The sequence below is a fragment of the Pseudonaja textilis genome, chromosome Z (genome assembly GCF_049901715.1).
Source record: "Pseudonaja textilis isolate UNSWEBS1 chromosome Z, rPseTex1.2, whole genome shotgun sequence".
Taxonomy (NCBI): domain Eukaryota; kingdom Metazoa; phylum Chordata; class Lepidosauria; order Squamata; family Elapidae; genus Pseudonaja; species Pseudonaja textilis.
The window spans coordinates 2,060,984-2,075,299 of NC_142008.1; the positions used below are offsets into that span (position 1 = coordinate 2,060,984).

A 14,316-nucleotide genomic window follows, 5' to 3' on the forward strand; every position below is an offset into this window, starting at 1 on the left:
GAACTCCCGACTCCTGGTGATTGGCCCAAAGTCACCCAGCTGCCTTTCATGCCTAAGGCGGGACTAGAAATCATCATTTCCTATCGATTACACCCAGGAAGAAAGGAAGGAAGGAAGGAAGGGAGGATAGTGAGAGGGAGGAGAAGGAGAAGGAGAAAGGAAGGGAAGAGAGCAAGGAAGGATGGAGGACAGTGAGAGAGAGGAAGGAAGGAAAGAAAAAAAAAGAAAGAAAGAAGAGAGGGAGAATAGTGAGAAGGAGGAGAAGGAGAAAGGAAGGGAAGAGAGTAAGGAGGGATGGAGGACAGTGAGGGAGGGAAGGAAGGAAGGAAGGAAGGAAGGAAGGAAGGAAGGAAGGAAGGAAAGAAGGAAGGAAGGAAACCCTTTCCAGTTTTTATTGAAAATAGATTTTTTTTCCCCTTTCAACCCCATGGCCCAAAACAGAATTCTTCATTTCAATCACATGAATGAACCCTGGGAGATCTACTATTTAATCCTAGGAGATCCCCTCCGATTCAGGTGGGGAAAAGTCACCCCAAAAACTCTCCTTAGCTTATCAAGGCAGAAGTCCCCCGCCTGGCCTGTTTTAATCATCTCGGTGCAGATATTTTTTTTATTAAACACAAAACCAGATGACCAGGAACAACAACCAACCGGGGCTTCCTTCGCCCGTCTTCCCTTTTTCTTCTCTAGACAAAAGGCCTCACAACCCATCGCACTCAAAAGAAATGATATTCATCGCACATGCCACAACCCAGAAGGGTCAGCAACACGTGCGTTTTTAAGGAAGCCTTTGCAGGCCAGCCACAAATTTTGTGGAAAATTTTATCTCCTGTTTTCTCGGAGGATCCAGATGTCACGACTTCGCCAGGCTGGAAAAATCGCAGCAAGACGGGACGGAGGAAATGAACAATGTCGTGTAGGGGTGACCAAAATGATCTCAAATTTATAAGGTCACCAGCCAAGAGGTTGTCCACAGACCGCAGCTGGAGGTCCCAGACGTTTGCTCATGTGGTTGTCCAACAATCACCACGTGGGAAGCTCTGAACTTTTCCTTCCAGACCAGGTCACCAAATCCTGGATGGACTTTTTCATGGGCAGGTAAAGGGCCAAAGAACCGGAACTCCGACTAGGAGGACAAAAGAGCCACGAGAATAGTATTTTCTCCAACTTTAATCCAGTATCTAAAATAGGTTTGGAACAAGGAGAACTTTTAAAAACTGGTCAGTTGCTCTAGTGGAATCCCAGGGGTGTGGAACCTTGGTGATCTTAAGACTTATGGATATCAACTCACAGGATTACTTCCTTCCTCCCTCCCTCCCTCCTTCCTTCCCTTCCTCCCATCCATCCATCCAGTCCACCCACCCATCTCTTCATCCAATCCAATCATCCATCCGTCTATCTAATCCATCCATCTAATCCATCCAATCCATCCATCAATTCATCTAATCCATCCATCCATCTATCTATTCATCCATCCATCTATTAATCCAATCCATCCATCCATCCATCTACCTATTCATCCAATCCCATCCATCCATCTACCTATTCATCCAATCCCATCCTTCCATCCATCCATCCATTCATCCCATCTATCCATCTATCTATTCATCCATCCATTTATTAATCCAATCCATCCATCCATCCATCTACCTATTCATCCAATCCCATCCATCCATTCATCCCATCTATCCATCTACCTATTCATCCATCCATCTATTAATCCAATCCATCCATCCATCCATCTACCTATTCATCCAATCCCATCCATCCATCCATTCATCCCATCTATCAATCTATCTATTCATCCATCCATTAATCCAATCCATCAATCCATCCATCTATTGATCTACTCCATCTATCTATCCATTCATCCATCCATCCATCCATCCATCCATCCATCTATCTATTCATCCAATCCATCCATCTATCTATCTGTATCTATTCATTCAGTCCATCCATCCATCTATTCATCCAATCCATCTAATCCATCCATCCATCCAATCCATCCATCTATTCATCCATCCATCTATCTATCTGTCTGTTCATCTAATCCATCCATCTATCTATTCATTCAGTCCATCCATCCATCCATCCATCTATCTATTCATCCAATCCATCCATCCATTCATCCATCTATTGATCTAACCCACCCACCCTTCCACCCATCAACCCCCCCCCCCCACCCCCCCCCCCCCCCCTAGATTAAAATTTGTTTTAAGAAAAAAAAACAAAATGGGGTAAACTCCCCCAAATCCTCTCCCTATTATTTTTATAAGTTTCTAATTACCCAAAAAAAAAAAAATGCCCAAAAATTTTTCTAAGTCTGCAAAAATCATATGCGAAGCAGCGCAGAATTTATGCTTTGCAGATGACGACGTTAAGAAGAACACATTCAACATCTGGAGGAGCAAAGTCCGGTCTTCTCACATGTGAAGGTTGAGGTGTCCATGGAGTCACTTATGAGGGTCGAGACTCAAAGGGTACCTACCACCAAGTAAGGTTGGGGGTGATGTTGGGCTCATCACCCACCTTAGGTAAGATGTTTGGCCATGTGCCATTGAGATGGTGTCAATTTTTAGCAGACAGCTAGGAGGGAGAGAGAGAGAGAGGGTGGGGAGGGAATTATGGGAGTTGAAGTCCACATCTTAAAGTTGCTTCGGAAACACTCGTTTAGAAAGTAGTACTTTAGCATTGCTTTCCAAGATGGAGAACCATTCCTGGAGGTCACACTGTAGGCCTGCCAATCACAAGAATGACAAAATTCTTTAGAAGGTGACAAACTTGGAGTCTTCCCTCCTTCCTTCCTTCTTCTTTCTCTTTCCTCCCTCCTCCCTCCTTTCTTATTTTTCCTTTCCTTTTCTACTTTCCTTCCTTCCTCTTTTCTTTCTTCCTTCCTTCCCCCTTCCCTTTTCACATTCCTTTTCCTTCCTTCCTCCCACACTTCTTTCTCTCTTTTCTTTTCCTCCTTCCTTCCTCTTTTCTTTCCCGTCCTTCCTTCTTCATGTCCTCTTTTTTCTTTCCCTTTTCTTCCACTTTTATTCTTCCTTTCTTATTTTCTTTCCTTTTCTCATTCCTCCCTCCCTCCTATCCACTCCCTCCCATTTTCTTCCTTCCTTGCCTCCTTCTTTCCCTTACCCTCCTTCCTTTCTCTTTCCCTTTCCTCCTTCCCTCCTTCTTTCCCTCCTCCTTCCCCTCCCATTTTCTTCCTTCCTTCCTTCCCTCCCTCCCTCCTTCCTTCCTTCTTTGCCTCCCTCACCCTCCTTCCTTCCTCTTTCCTCTTTCCTTTTCCTTCCGTCCTTCTTCGCTTCCTCTTTTTCTTTTCCTTTCCTTCCACTTTTATTCTTCCATTCTTGTTTCTTTTTCTTTTCCTTCCCTCCTTCTTTCCTCCCTCCCTCCTCTCCTCTCCCTCCCATTCTCTTCCTTCCTTCCTTCCCTCCCTCCCTTCTTCCTTCCTTCTTTCCTCCCTCCCTCCTTCCTTCCTTCCTCTTTTCTCTTTCCTTTTCCTCCTTCATTCCCTTGTTCCTCTTTTCTCTTTCCTTTTCCTTCCGTCCTTCTTCGCTTCCTCTTTTTCTTTTCCTTTCCTTCCACTTTTATTCTTCCATTCTTATTTCTTTTTCTTTTCCTTCCCTCCTTCTTTCCTCCCTCCCTCCTCTCCTCTCCCCTCCCTCCCATTCTCTTCCTTCCCTCCCTCCCTCCCTCCTTCCTTCCTTCTTTCCTCCCTCCCTCCCTCCCTCCTTCCTTCCTCTTTTCTCTTTCCTTTTCCTTCCTTCCTTCTTCACTTCCTCTTTTTCTTTTCCTTTCCTTCCATTTTTATTCTTCCTTTCTTATTTCTTTTGTTTTTCCTTCCCTCCTTTTTTCCCTCCTCCCTCCTCTCCTCTCCCTCCCTCCCATTTTCTTCCTTCCTTCCTTCCCTCCCTCCCCTCCTTCTCCTTATTCCTCCAGTTTTCCTTTACCCCTTCACCCACACTGCAGACAAGTGACTCACCCCGCTGACTCCAAGCCAGCCTTAACCCCGAGACGTAGCTGCCCGGCCAGTGGCTTCATCCATCTTCATTACCAGCAGACATTCTTTGCTCTTCCACGCAGCCAAGTGCGCAGCTCACCATCACAATGCACTTACGAATCTCCTTCTCTGTGGTCTGGTTACATTTCCACCCTGTTTCCATCCAGGTCGACAGAAGGCCTGCCGTGTGGCCTCCCTTGGGAGCAGGAGGCGATCCTCTCTGACCACGGACATTTTTTTCCACTCTCCAACTGCGGGGTGTGCACACTCCCCACCTTCCATTCGTGGTCGTCCCAGACGACCTCAAGAAACCGTCTTCCAAGATAGCGCGACGGGAAACCGGATTCCAAGATGGAACAGAAATGACAGAGCGATGTAATTAATTGCTTTTGTTGGAGAACGCAGGGAACACATGAGCTCACTGCTTGTGGACGATGGGTGTGTTACTCCCTCTTTAATAGCTAACAATGCGCATACTTCGGAGGGGTGGGAGACCTCTGTGCTGTCGCCCACAGATGTGGTCAAACCACGTTTGGCCCAGCGTCAGGAGGGAAATCCAGACTGTGGGAAGGAGAGAAGGAGAGGGTTATTTCTTGGGAAAGGGGCAGATAGGATTTGGACAAAGAAGAGAATGGACAACCCCGTTGCCTGGAATGGTTTAGGGTCTCCTGCTGGAGCGGGCGAGCTGGACTAGATGACCTCCAAGGTTCCTTCCGATGCTCTGTTGATTTGTTGTTTTGTTCTGTTGTGGAATTTAGATCCTAGGGATGCTGCAATGGTCCTAAGAGTGAAAAACCATCATTTTTTTTCCCCCCCGGCGCCATCGTCACTTTGAACGGTCACTAAACAAATGGATGTAAGTCGAGAACGACATGTGGACTCTGATCTTGACAAACTATGGTTAAGACAGCACTGTTCTTCCCCATCATCGCTGAGGGTTTTCAAAAATAGACCGGACAACAGCACCATTTGACCAGGACGGTATATAAGATCTCTTGCTCCAGCGGGGGTGGGAGTGGGGAGTTGGTCTGGATGACCTCTGAGGTCCCTTCCTGCTTTATGATTTTATGTTCTGTTCTTGCCCCCTAAAAATGGCCAAAGTCATCCACCCCACCGTTATAACTGTCCAGCCAATGTATGAAGACAAGATAGATTAGATTTTCCATCTTCCTACCTCTGACTTGCCCGATGGGAAAAAAAACATCAGCGTGCATGTGTGTGTGTGTGTGTCTAAGTGTCTCTGTCTGTGTGTGTGCGCCTGTGTGGTGCCTGCGCGTGTTTGTCGGAAATAGAATGGCAGTGATGTCACAGGACTTAACCCCGAAGCGTTGCAGGGAAGCCTCTCTCCAAACGAGTGTGCAAATTTGCAGGCGATGAGCAAAACAAGCATGCGACACAGCACAGTCTCCCTGGGGGTGTGTGGGGATTAGCTCCTCGGCAGGAGGGTTAACAAGAGAGACTTAACCTTGTCACAACCCCTGTGACTTTGTTCCATCTTGGGCACATGCACACACACACACACACACACACACACACACACACCTCTTTAAACGGCAGCGTTTTTTGAGAAAGGTTGAAATGCTATTTTGAAAAATATCCTGGCAGAACAAGACAGAACAGAACAGAACAGAACAGAACAGAACAGAACAGAATAGAATAGAATAGAATAGACAGAATAGAATAGAATAGAATAGAATAGGAATAGAATAGAATAGAATAGAATAGAATAGAATAGAATAGACAGAATGGAATAGAATAGAATAGACAGAATGGAATGGAATGGAATAGAATAGAATAGAATAGAATAGAATAGAATAGAATAGAATAGAATAGAATAGAATAGAATAGAATAGAATAGACAGGATGGAATGGAATGGAATGGAACGGAACGGAATGGAACGGAACAGAACAGAACAGAACAGAACAGAATAGAATAGAATAGAATAGAATAGACAGAATAGAATAGAATAGAATGAAGTGGAGTGTAATGGAATGGAATGGAATGGAATAGAATAGAATAGAATAGAATAGAATAGAATAGAATAGAATAGAATAGAATGGAATAGAATAGAATAGAATAGAATAGAATAGAATAGAATAGAATAGAATAGAATAGACAGGATGGAATGGAATAGAATGGAATGGAATGGAATAGAATAGAATAGAATAGAACAGAACAGAACAGAACAGAATAGAATAGAATAGAATAGAATAGAATAAGAAAACAGAACAAATCAAAATAAGGAATAAGAATAGAATAGAATAGAAAATACGGAATGGGATGGGATGGGATGGGATGGAGTAGAGTAGAGTACAATAAGAATAGAATAAAATAGACAAAATACAGAAAATAGAATAGAATAGAGAATAGACTAGAGAATAGAATAAATAGAATAGAATAGAGAACAGAATAGAGAACAGAATAATGAAATAGTAGAACAGAATAGAATAGAGAAGAATAGAATAGAATAGAATAGAATAGAATAGAATAGAATAGAATAGAATAGAATAGACAGAATGGAATAGAATAGAATAGAATGGAATGGAATGGAATGGAATAGAATAGAATAGAATAGAATAGAATAGAATAGAATAGAATAGAATAGAATAGAATAGAATAGACAGAATGGACAGAATGGAATAGAATAGAATAGAATAGAATAGAATAGAATAGAAAATAGAATAGAATAGAATAGAATAGAGAATGGAATGGAATGGAACAGAACAGAACAGAACAGAACAGAACAGAATAGAATAGAATAGAATAGAATAGAATAGAATAGACAGAATGGAATAGAATAGAATAGAATGGAATGGAATGGAATGGAATAGAATAGAATAGAATAGAATAGAATAGAATAGAATAGAATAGAATAGAATAAGAAAACAGAACAAATCAAAATAAGGAATAAGAATAGAATAGAATAGAAAATACGGAATGGGATGGGATGGGATGGGATGGAGTAGAGTAGAGTACAATAAGAATAGAATAAAATAGACAAAATACAGAAAATAGAATAGAATAGAGAATAGACTAGAGAATAGAATAAATAGAATAGAATAGAGAACAGAATAGAGAACAGAATAATGAAATAGTAGAACAGAATAGAATAGAGAATAGAATAGAATAGAATAGAATAGAATAGAATAGAATAGAATAGAATAGAATAGACAGGATGGAATGGAATAGAATGGAATGGAATGGAATGGAATAGAATAGAATAGAATAGAATAGAATAGAATAGAATAGAATAGAATAAGAAAACAGAACAAATCAAAATAAGGAATAAGAATAGAATAGAATAGAAAATACGGAATGGGATGGGATGGGATGGGATGGGATGGAGTAGAGTAGAGTACAATAAGAATAGAATAAAATAGACAAAATACAGAAAATAGAATAGAATAGAGAATAGACTAGAGAATAGAATAAATAGAATAGAATAGAGAACAGAATAGAGAACAGAATAATGAAATAGTAGAACAGAATAGAATAGAGAATAGAATAGAATAGAATAGAATATAGAATATAGACTACCTGTATTTGACTGGTCTCATTTCCCATTAAAATAAAAGTGACATTATTTGCAGAAATAGAATATAATGAGGAGCAGAAATAATGAAAACAATACCCTGTTCTTTCAACTCAAACCCTGCCCCCTTGGTGCCCAGGTCCTATGACCTGGCACAGGTATACAGAAGGGGCGGAGTTTGCATGGCAACAGCCGCACAGGTAGTCCTTGACTTACAACCATCTGACCATTAGCGACCATTCCAAGTTACAACGGCACTAAAAAAGCTACTTTTGTCCAGTCCCCGCACTTATGACCAACGCAGCATTTCCCCACAGCCACATGATCTAAATTCAGGCCTTTGACAACTGGCATGTACTTATGCCGGTTGCAGGATCATGGGGTCACCCTTTGTGACCCCTCCCTCCCCAGCCGGCTTCCCGCAAGCAAAACCAACAAGAGGGGAAGGGGAGAGCCAGATTTACTTAATGTCCACGTGATTCTCTTAACGACCGCAGTGACAACCATGGTGAGAAACTTTGTAAAATCGGGCAAGACTCGCTTAACAACTGTTTTTTTTTAAAGGAGCTGGTCCCTTAAAGTGGCCGTAAGTCGAGTCCTGCCTGGACGTGGTTTTTGTGCTTGCGAAGAAAGTCGATCCTCTAGAGATCCTTCAGCATTTGCCAGCGGAAAACCCGACAGCTCCCCTCACCCCGGTCCTGTCTCCAAGTTTGCAGCTGTTGTCTGGGGTCTTCGCACCAAAAAGAACAAGACCGTTGAGTTTCTTCTGAGCCTTTAATCTTCCTTGATCCCCGAGGATCTTCCCGTAAGATCTGGAGATCAGGCTGTTCCCTCCCACCCAGCCAAGAACTTGATCGTTGAATAAAAGGACCGATTTTTCACGCCCCATCAAAGATTTTCAAGGTCACCTTTTAGCTCCAAAAACCCCCCACCAAAAAAAAATGTACGACGTACGACCGCAATTAAACTCAAAATATCCGTTGCTAAGTGAGACGTTTGTGAAGTGAATTTTGCCCCCTTCTACGACCTTTCTTGACCCAGTTGTTAAGTGAATCGCCGCAGTTGCTAAATTAATAACACGGTCGTTAAATGAGTTTGGATTCCCTATTGATGTTGCTTGTCAGAAGGTCACAAAAGGGGATCGCCTGACCCCTGGGACAGTGCGACCGTCATAACTATGAGTCAGCTGCCAATCATCCACTTACGGTTGTAAGTGTGAAAAACGGCCCTTTTTTCAGCGCCATTGTAGCTTTGAATGGTCACTAAATGAATGGTCATAAGTCAAGGACTACCGGTATTCTTTATGCACCCCAAGGGCATGATTTTTGCCTGTCAAGCCTGTCAGCTTCCAACCAGGGTTTCTATACAGGTAGTCCTCAACATACAGCCACTATTAGAGTCAGAAACTTCCATTGCTAATCAAGACGGTTGTTAAGTGAGTCACACCCAATTTTGCAACCTTTTTAGCCACGCTTCTCAAACAAATCACTGCCGTTAAGTGAATCGGACAGTCATTAAGTGAACCCAGCTGCCTCTAATTGATTTCGTTTGTTGGAGGACAGCCTGCAGACCTCAATAATAATTACATACATAAAACTGTGAGGTTGGAAGGATGCTTGGAGGTGATCTAGTCTAACCCCCTGCTCATGGCAGGACTCCTACCATCCTAGATAAATTAACCATTTCTTGAAAATGTCTACCAGTGGAGCATCCGTCTTTTCCCAACTATATCCAACTAACCCACCAGAGAAGGGAGGCAGAAGATGCTATGGGTCTCCTCTCTTCAGGAGGTCCATCTGGAGAGACCCAGAAGAAGGAATTTCTCCATGGTGGCTCCCTCTTATTACTTGAGGACCATATTTTCCCAGTTGCACCCACCCAACGATCAACCAATGAACAGTCAACCCATGGAACAGAAGTTGCCCTCGGAAGTTGTGGGAGCGTCATCACTGGAGGCTTTCAAGAAGAGTTTGGACTGCCAATGGTCAGAAATGGTGCAGGTTCTCCTGCTTGGGCAGGGGGTTGGACTAGAAGACCTCCAAGGTCCCTTCCAGCTATATTCTGATTGATTGATTGGTTGGTTGATTGATTGATTTGGAATATCGTTACTAGCTTAGTCCTGCTGGCTCCAAAGCTAGGAGCTGAAACCCTCCAATGTTCGTGGATTGACTGATTGACATCTACCCGACCCACCAGATGAGAGAGAGAGAGAGATGGGTTATGAGAATATGTTATCCCATCAAGAAGAGCCTTTTCCATGGTGGCTCCCTCGCTCTGTGGAAATAAGGTTGACTTGACTTCTTGACTTCATTAACCATCTCCCATACCCACCCTGCTTACCTCCACATCGTCTCTTCCTTTGTGCCCACCTTCCACCTCCAACCAAGTTGACCTCTGAGAACCTGAAGACCAGTGGTGGGATTCAAATTTTTTTTACTACTGGTTCTGTGGGCGTGGCTTGGTGGCCGTGGCAGGGAAGGTTACTGCAAAATCCCCCTTCCTTCCCCACCCCACAAACCTGCTTTTCAGCTCCATTCTCCATGCAGGGCAACCAAAGAAGAGCCAGCCAATCAGCTGGGACTCGATGGGAGGCAGAGAATAGATGGGGTTGGGGGGGGCCAGTACGGAGCGACATTTGCTGGTTCTCCAAACCAGGAGTGGGATTCTACCAGTTGGCACCTATTCGCAAGAACCGGTTGTTAACATTCTAAGCAGTTCGGAGAACCGGTTATTAGAAGAAATTACAGAGCTAATCCTGTAAGGAAGGCAGGAAGGAAACATTCTGGTGTTGCTTACAGAAACTGCCTCTCCGTTGACCCTTATTACATTCTTGGCAAGACTAGACTTTCTGTCTTAGGAACTTCTCTGGAATTTTCTTTCCCTCCTTTGCTTGTGTGGAGGGACCACTCAAAGTTACAATGGCATTGAAAAAAGTGACTTATGACCATTTTTCACACTTATGACTGTTGCAGCAACTCCACAGTCATAAGAGGCCAGGCGAGGAGATGCGTGCCTCGATGTGAGTGATGTTGAGTTGGCCACACCCAGCCAGTCACATGACCACCAAGCCATGTCTACCCAATCACATGACCACCAAGCCACGCCCACCAACTAAGCCATGCCCACAGACCCGGTTGTTAAAAAAATTGAGTCCTACCCCTGCTCCGAACTACTCAAAATTTCCACTCCTGGTTCTCCAGAACTGGTCAGAACCTGCCGAATGCCACCTCTGATGAAGACCTTCTCCAGATCTTCCTCTTTTTCCACGTTCCTGAACTGGGAAGGAGATGTGGAAGAGATGTTTCCCCATGGAAACCTCTGCCCATAACCAAACGAGTCCAGGATACCCCTAAAGGTGATCACCTGTCCCAGGGCAAGTGGGCGGGGCTTCTTCCACACAAGGTGTAGCCCTTCTACATCCCATCTGCCATTCCAGACTGCCAATTCCACCCACCCTCCCCATGGTTTGGGGTTGGAGTGAAAACTACAAGGAACCCAAGTCCCAAATCTGGAAGTTGGTTTTGGATGGGAGGCGACTTTGTAATTTGCTTCCCGATGGCTCCTGCGTGTTCTCTCTCTCTCTCTCTCTCTCTTTCTCTCTCTCTCTGTCTTTTTTCCCAGGGGCGAATACTTTGGGTTGAAAAACCAGGCGCACACACGCTCTCACGCCTAGATCTAATTTTTCGCCGTCTGTAATCATGGCCTGACCACAAGGCTTATTTTAAGCCAGCTGAATATTCTCCTCGCTTCGGGTTTTTTTTTTTTTTCTGCAGCCGATTTGACGTTGTTTGAAAAACCAGATCAAAAGACGGGGAATTTTCGCCTCGGGCTTCACGTTGCTGTTCTCCAATGGCTCCGTTCTGTTTTGCTCTGTTGTAGCAGAAAAACCGGCCCACGGTGCCTGGCGGCAGCTCAGCATACCCTGGCTCTGTTTAGAGGCAAGGCTTGATTTACAACAGTTTGTTTACCGACCATTTGAAGCGATGGCGGCACTGAAAATAGGGACTCATGGCCTGTCCTCCCACTTAGGAGCGTTGTAGCATTTGCAGGACCAGGGGATCAAAATTCAGGCGCTTGGCAACTGGTGGATATTTCCAAGAGTTGCCTGGTGGGAAGTTGGGCAGTACATTTTTTTTTAAAGTGAGACTGGGGAGGGGAGAAGAGGGAGGGAGAGACAATAGATAGCTGATAGATGAGAGAGAGAGAGAGAGACAGACAGAGAGACAGAGAGACAGAGAGAAACAGAGACGGACAGAGAGACAGAGGGAGGGAGGGAGAGGGAGAGAGAATAGATAGCTGATAGCTGAGAGAGAGAGAGAGAGACGGAGACAGAGGAGAGGAGAGGGAGAGAGAATAAACAGCTGATAAATGGAAAAATGATATATGATAGAGAGAGAGAGAGACATGGAGGGAGAAAGAGAATAAAATAACTGATAAATGGGTAGATAGATATAGATTGGTAGGTGAGAGAGAGAGAGAGAGAGAGAGAGACAGAGAGAGAGAGAGAGAGAATGAATAACTGATAAATGAATAGAGAGAATAAATAGCTGATAGGAGATAGATAGAGAGATAGATAGATAGATAGATAGATAGATAGATAGATAGATAGATAGATAGATAGATAGATAGATAGATAGATAGATAGATAGATAGGGAAAAAGAGAGAAAGAATAAATAGCTGATAAATGGATAGATGAGAGAGAGAGAGAGACAGAGAGACAGAGACAGAGAGACAGGGGGAGAGAATAAATAGCTGATAACTAGATAGAAGAGAGAGGGAAAGAAAGAAAGAAAGAAAGAAAGAAAGAAAAAGAAAGAAAGAAAGAAAGAAAGAAAGAAAGAAAGATACATAGATACATAGATACATAGATACATACGGAGAAAGAGGGAGAGAATAAATAGTTGATAAATAGATTGATAGACAGACAGACAGACAGGATGGATGGATGATAGAACACTTGCAGTGTCCCAAGGTCATGGGGTCGCCATTTGCAACCTTTCCAGCCATATTCCAACAAGCAAAGTCGATGGAGAAACTGGATTTGTTTAACAACTGCATAATTCACTTAACAACTGCAGTGATTCCCTTAACAAGCCTGACAAAAAAGGTCATAAAATCAGGTGCAACTTACTTAACAACTCCCTTGCTTAGCAATGAAAATTCCATATCAAAGGCTCCACATTCCTCCTCCTCCTCCTCCTCCCCCTCCTCCTCCTCCTCCTCTCTGTAACCCTCATCCCCTTCTATTACTGACAATGTCCCCTAGCTGGGTCCTGAAATGCCTTCAAGAACCCAGCTCAAAGAGCATCCAAGCACTGCACAATTCAACCAGAGCCCCGGAGATTCTTTTCTGTCAGAATCACTGAATTGCACGCTCAGAAGGGACCCCCAAAGGTCATCTAGAGCAACCCTCCCAGGTTAGCTTCTGTGACAGGGAACGGTGTTCATCAACTTATTGGTGGCATCAAAGAGGGCTCCGTGTGAAGACTTGGGTCACACACACACACACACACACCCACACACACACACACGCTGCCAAGACTCAGGCTGAACTCCCATCTCCAGCGTAGCTGAACCAGCGGAGGCAAAACAGCTCGTTTTAAGGACCCACCAATCTTTGCCAAAGGAAATATTTATCCATACCCACTTGAAGGTTGACAGAACCATCTTTAGGGGACTTAAAGATGAAATATTGGCATTTTTTAGACTGTACAGATGGTGGTCCACAGAGAACAACGCTCCCAGCAACATCAATAATAAAGACAGATGTACGAGGCAGCTAACAAGACCTCTTGCCAAAAAGGCAGGCCGAAGGATGGCGGAGAAGGAAGACATATTTCCAAACTCAGCCATATGTAATCTCTGGATAGCCTATAAATCAAGCCAGGAAAGGCAGCTTGTCAAAGCTAAGTTCCAGTGAATTTCATCTTTGGCCTCTACAGTCAAAACTCCGCACAAAAGAAATAATCCCAGAGAGAATTTAGGTGGGAGTAGAAACAGGTAAAACGCCTGAGGTCGCCATCTTGACTTTTCTGACCCTAAAACAAGGTCCCAACCCACCTCCAACCTGTATTCTTCAGGGCGTGCAACGAAAGAGGTCCCCGTGAAACATCTGGAGAAGAAGGTAGGTGATGAAGATCAAGCCGGCAAAACAAAGCGGAGGCGATTTTGTTCAGCTGAACGGAGATCGGAAGATTTTGGAGTTTTCAGGAGGGTTTTGCTGGTGGCCAGTTCCCCCAAATCTCCAAGCAGGGATGGAAACTGCCGTCCAGAACATCTGGGAAGCATCAGCCCAGCGATGGTTCTTCTCAAGGGCTCAACCCTCTTGTAGAACATCTGACAGAGCTGGGAGATTTTCTGGAAAGAAGACGGATGAGTTTGCTTATTATTTATGCAGATGTTAGGCCTGGCCAATCCCAAGTAGGGTCCTTGGTGGACCAAGATGATGTCCCCTCCTCCACCCCTGGCTTGTCCCACAGATGTTCCGCAGAAGGTTCGGTGGCTTTCGAAGTCGCATGCTTGGCAGAACACGAGGAAGGAACAAAAAAATGGGATTTGTGAAGGATTTTCATTCGGTGGTGTCTTGATCTGGAGGTGTGTGGATGGAAGGGTTTGTGCACGTGTATGTCTGAATGGGAGTGACGGCTCCTGACCCATGAGAGGAATGGAGGAAGAAAAAGGGAGGGAGGCAGGGAGGGAGGGAGGAGGAAGGACAGAAGGAGAGGAGGAAGGAAGGAAGGAAGGAAGGAAGGAAGGAAGGAAGGAAGGAAGGAAGGAAG

General features: G+C 44.2%; 1 long non-coding RNA gene across 1 annotated transcript; it reads right to left on the minus strand.

The window, feature by feature from the left end:
• Positions 1-2,329: 2,329 nt before the first annotated feature.
• On the minus strand, positions 2,330-13,890 carry LOC148123888 (uncharacterized). The gene is made up of 3 exons (XR_015740358.1): positions 13,598-13,890; positions 3,986-4,564; positions 2,330-2,737 (listed from the first exon to the last, which is right to left on the minus strand). It is a non-coding gene; the product is annotated as an uncharacterized LOC148123888 (long non-coding RNA).
• Positions 13,891-14,316: the final 426 nt, after the last annotated feature.